Here is a 6,000-nt window from a genome sequence, read left to right on the forward strand (position 1 = left end):
GATCTCAAAGTCGTGAGTTCAAGCTTGAGTGATCTCAAACTCAGTGAGTTCACACTGAGTGTGGAGCCCACTTAGTAAAAAATAAAAAATAAAAAGAAACAAAGAAACAAATAAATTTATTTCCAGATACCCTATGATTTCACCCATATGAATTTCCACACGTATCTCTAAAAGATAAGGATTCTTTAAAAATATCATTATCAGGGGTGCCTAAGTGGCTCAGTCAGTTGAGTGTCCCATAAAAAAGGTCCCTCAGACCTCATTCCAAGGCAGTGTTGCCTCATGGACTTTGCCTCATGGACCTATGTTCTGCTGTTGCTGTAACTTGCTGAACTTCCTGTTGAAGTTGCTTCTCCACTGATGGAGTGAGTGACATACACTTAGTACATCTTGGGAGACTTCAAGGTACAGAAATGACTGCCATCCCCTTCTTTATCTTCTGCCTGGTGTGTAAAGAGCTGTAACCCTTCCTGTGACTTTAGGCTATGTACTTACCCTTTTGCTTTCCCACTGTGATTGGACTTAGTGCAGACAGCATAAAACTTATTATCTTCATTGTACCTGATGAATCTGGTTCTCTATGTACTCAGCACAAAATAACAACTCTAGCAACTGGGAGATCAGTTTCTAATTGTTGAAAGTTATAGTTAGCTGCTTCTTAGCAGATATCTTTCACTGTCCTTGACTTAACTGAAATCTGACTATTCCCTGAGGACCTTATTTGTTCTGCAACCCTCTCAAGGTTATACCACTTCCAAGAGTCTTGATTTCTGAAGTTCTCAATCTAGTCACCAGCCTGGCTTTCCAAAACTTTGCTTTACTCTCCATAGTACCATAATTTTTCTACCTCATTCAGATGCCAAACTATTGAGCTCCACTAATTTCTCATTATCTATCATCTTCTTCTTGTCTTTACTTCTATGCCTCTTGTTTATAGTCCAAAATCTGTCATTGCTATTTCTCCTTAAAAATTATCTACAACTCATTGCTTCTCTCTTCTTCTACTGCACTCGTCTGGCAAAATCTCAACTCTAACTGAATCCAATTATCTATATATATTTTCAATGTCTATTGCTAAGCAGTAGACTGTTGCTGAGGAAAATCACACAACCAGGCTAGCTGGTTTCATTTTATCATCACAAACTTTAAATTGACACCCAACACTACCCAAAACATCTCTTGCATTTTCCTTGGGAAGCTTGCTTTTCCACTCTTGGAGACATCAACTTCATTACCTCTCCTTTCCCCTCAAATATTCCAATATGCCTCCTTTGCTTACCATCAGTCCTTTATCCTCTTACAACAGCAAACCAACACTTTTTTTTTAAGTTTATTTATTTTGAGAAAGAGAGAGAAAGTGTGTGCATGTACCTCAGAGGAGGGGGGCAGGAGAGAGAATCTCAAGCAGACTCCTCATTGTCAGTGCAGAGCCTGAGGACGGGGGTTGGTGGTGGAGGCGGGTCTTGAACTCACAAACTGGGAGATCATGACCTGAGCTGAAACCAAGGGTCAGCCACTTAATTGATTAAGCCAGCCAGGAGCTCCACAAACTAGAACTTTTAACTGTAGCTTTACCTACTCTTCCTTTCTTTAAAATGGGGAGCATATCCTTATGCCTATATAAGGCCAGCCTCTAGAGGTTCAGTGTTAGTGCTCAAACCAGCAAACTAACTAAACACTCATACACACAACTCTCCTTTGAGCAGATCTCTGTTGCCTCCTGCTGTTGCTCCATTTCTGACTTAAAAACAAAACTTCTCAAATCAGCTGCTATACTCTTATCACTGCTTCCATATCTATTTAGATCATTACCTACTGTTTCTTCTTCTATTTCTATGGAGAGAGCTTTATGGGCAAATCAGCTAGATTTTAAATATCAAGCTTGATTCTATTATTTTGTTTCTTACATGGCATAGCCATCACGATGAATTACACATCTTTTATTAGACACTGTGAGTCAAAACTGTTCTCAATTAACCTAAAATAAATTACAGAAAGAAATCCAGCAAACTAAAGCACACCCTTTGTAGAACATAGTTATGAGAAGAGCAACAGAAATTATAGTGCCCAAGAATGTGCAGTATGATTTGTGCTAACACACATTGACTGAAGGTTTATATTTCAGTCTACCCATTGTTAGCTCTCAATGTCTTAGTGTGTGCAACAGTACTCAGGGCATATGTAAATATATAAATATATCAATATTTACTAATAGGGTGCTTTAAATATACATATCTTTAAAGAAAAATATTTCAGAATCAAGGAACATAAAAATCAGTGCTGTGTAGAGCAACATTCACCAGAAAAGACAGGCAATTAAATGTGCTTACTGCTAGTGACACAGAAATGAAATGATGTCTTGGTCCTGTAAGAGCTCAAATTCTAAGGGTGCCTGGGTGGCTCAGTGGGTTAAGCGTTGGACTCTTGATTTCAGCTAGGTCATGATCTCATGGCTTGTGAGATTGAGCCCTGTGTTGCACTCTGTGCTGACAATGTGGAGCCTGCTTGCTATTCTCTCTCTCTCTTTCTCTCTCTGCCGCCCCATAAATAAATAAATAAACATTTTTAAAAAGCTCAAATTCTAATGGGAAAGACAGCAGCCTAATAAGTTCTACAGCAGAAGTGTGTACAGGATACAAATCGGAGAGTGAAGTATTCCGCCTTGGGAGGGAGACAGGAAAGATTTTATGAAGGAGACATCTGAGTAAGAGTTTGCCAGATAAGACTTTCAAGTAGAGGAAGCAGCATGTGCAAAGGAATGGAAGCATGAGTTTGCACCACAGAATTATGAGGAATTTGGTGGCTGGACTATAAGAAGCAGTAAAAAGATATTGGTGAGTTGAGTTGAGATCATGAATGATCTTATAAATCATGTTAAGAAATTAAACATAGGGTTATATTTTAGTCGAGGTGGAACTTTGAAAGGTTGTAAGCAGAGGAGTACTGTTATTAAATTAGCCTTGGCCTTTGAGAAAGATTGTGTTCTGGCATGTGTTCAACAGATTTAAGGGAGACTAGATGGGAGATGATTTCTACAATTAAGTACAGAGGAAGGGAGATTCTGGGGGTCTCTAGGAGGAAGAATGGATAGGATTAGGCACCAATCTGTTCATTTGGTCATTCCAATAGCTTAGTCACTAGTTCAGAGGAAGTGTTCTAAATATCCAGAAGTTGTAAATAAAGTTTTACATAGCCTTTAAATGCTGTTGCAGAGCTACTGATTAATTGGGAGGAGTTTTTACTGCATATTGAGGATTTTTTAAAAGCAAACTTAAAGCAATACGTATATTAAACCTTATTTTGTATACAAATCTTTGCATATTCAATCTTTTCTTTTCTTTTCTTTATTTTTGAGAGAGAGAGAGACAGAGAGACAGAGAGAGAGGGAGATGGAATATCTGAAGCAGGTTCTGTACTTCAGCCTGATGCAAGGCTGGAACTCAAGAACAGTGAGATCATGACCTGAGCCAAAGTCAGCTGTTTAACTGACTAAACCACCCAGGCACCCCTCAACCTTTTATTTTCTTAAGATAAATTTCCAGAGGTTGAATTATAATGTCAGAGGATTAAAAGTTTAAAATATATTTGCGATGAGGTGCAGGTGTATGTGTGCATATATATTATTGTACAGAACAAAAGTCGGTAAGATATATACTGATTATTGAACTTATAGGTTGTTTTCAATTTTACATTACAAGCATTTTTGTACATAAATTTTTAGAGTCCTGACCTATTATTTCTTTAGATACAGTCCTAAGAATAGAAGTTCTGGATCAAAAAATGTGCATATATAAAGTCTTGATACACCTTACCAATTCTTCTCTAGAAAACTATCAATTTATATTCCATTCTTAGTATGTGACAGTTTATCCATGCCCACATCAATACTGAATGGTGACTTTTAAAATATTTTACCTATCTGCCTGATGATATATGATATGAAGTTGATAATTTTCTGATATATTTATTAAAGATTTATTTTCTGCTGAAGTCTTTTTTTTTTTTTTTTTTTTCCAGAGACAGCATGTGTGTGCATGTGAGACATGAGCAGGGGAGGCACAGAGAGAGATGGAGACGGGATTGGAAGCAGGCCCTGTGCTGACAGCAGAGACTCCCCTGAGGGGCTTGAACTCACGAACCATGAGATCATGACCTGAGGTGAAGTCAGACGCTTTGTTTTTATAATTTTTAGTGTCTATTTATTGAGAGAAAGAGAGCGAGAGCAAGAGTGAGAGAGAAAGAGAGAGAGCTGGAAGGGCAGAGAAAAAGGGAGAGAGAGAATCCCTGCAATGACAGTGAGGAGCCCTACACAGGGCTCAGTCTCAAGAACTGTGAGATCATGACCTGAGCCAAAATCAACAGTCAATGCCTAACAACTGGGCCACCCAGGCGCTCCTTTTCTTCTGGAATCTTAAGCATATTTGGAAATATTGTTGCCATAAAGTATGAGATTGGGACCCAACTTTAACCTTTCCCCCCAATAGTTCCATGTAGCAAATAATCCTCTTATAGACTTGAGATGGCATCTTTAATAGAGATGAAAATTTTATTTATGTTTATTTTTCTGCTTCTTGACTTCTTTATTAAGTTTTATTGAGATGTAAATTCACATACCACACAATTAACCCATCTAAACTGTGCAACTTAATGGTTTTTGGTATACTATACGATTAATTTTTTAAAACCATGGTAGATCATCTATAAAAACTGCCATTTTAACCATGTTTCAATGTACAATTCAGTGGCATTTATTACATCCAGAATGTTGCATTCTTTCTAAAACTTTTTCATCATCCAAATGGAAACTCTGTAACCATTAAATAGCAAATCCTCATTCCCCCTGTTCCTGGCCTTCCTATTCTGTTAATTGACCATCTCTATTCCCCAGATAGTCTCATGCTATTTTTATTATGATAAATTTATATACTCTTATGCTTAAATTGAATGCCCACCTCCCACTTCTGCACATTTCTTTCTTTCTTTCTTTCTTTCTTTCTTTCTTTCTTTCTTTCTTTCTTTCTTTCTTTCTTTCTTTCTACCTTTGATGACTATATTAGCTCTTCCATTCTCTTAGATCAACCTTATTTTAAAAACATTTTTAAAATATTTATTTATTTTTGAGACAGAGATAGAGCATGAATGGGGGAGGAGCAGAGAGAGAGATTGAGAGAGAGAGAGGACAGAGAGAGAGAGAGAAGGAGACACAGAATCTGAAGCAGGCTCTAGTCTCCTTAACTGTCAGCACAGAGCCCCATGCAGGGCTTGAACTCATGAACTGCAAGATCATAACCTGGGCTGAAGTCAGACATTTAACTGACTTAGCCACCCAGGTGCTTCCTCTTAGATTAACTTTTAATTTGCCAAATTAAAAAAGGAATGGCAATACATTCATGGTTATTATGAGGAGAATTGACACCTTCATTATATTGTTCTTCTCTACCTAGAACATAGTATGTCTTTATTCAAGATTCTGTTTTTAAAAAAATAATAGTTTTACTGAGATGAAATTTATATAACATACAACTCATCCATTTAAAGTGTACAATTCTATTGTTTTTAGGTGATTCACAGATAGGTGTAACCATTATGGCAGTCAATTTTAGGACATTTTCATCACTTTGAAAAGAAACTCTATACCTTTACACATCATCCCTCTATCATGCCTTCATCCCAGTCCTAAGCAACCACCAATCTATTTTCTGACTGTATAGATTTGCCTATTCCGAAAATAGGCAAATTTTATTTCATAAAATGTATTTTGGGACTTGTTTCTTTCATTTAACATAGTGTTTCCAAGGTCTATCCATGTTGTAGCACATGTTTGTACTTTATTCTTTTTTTCTTGCCGTATCATCTATGATTGTATGGCTATACCACATTTTATCTATTAATCAGTTGATGTACATTTATTTTGTTTCCACCCTTTGCTGTTACAAATTATGCTGCTATGAACATTCATGTACAATGTTTTGCATGGACATACACTTTCATATCTCTTAG

Source organism: Crocuta crocuta, unplaced genomic scaffold (genome assembly GCF_008692635.1).
Source record: "Crocuta crocuta isolate KB4526 unplaced genomic scaffold, BGI_CrCroc_1.0 scaffold205, whole genome shotgun sequence".
NCBI classification, from domain to species: domain Eukaryota; kingdom Metazoa; phylum Chordata; class Mammalia; order Carnivora; family Hyaenidae; genus Crocuta; species Crocuta crocuta.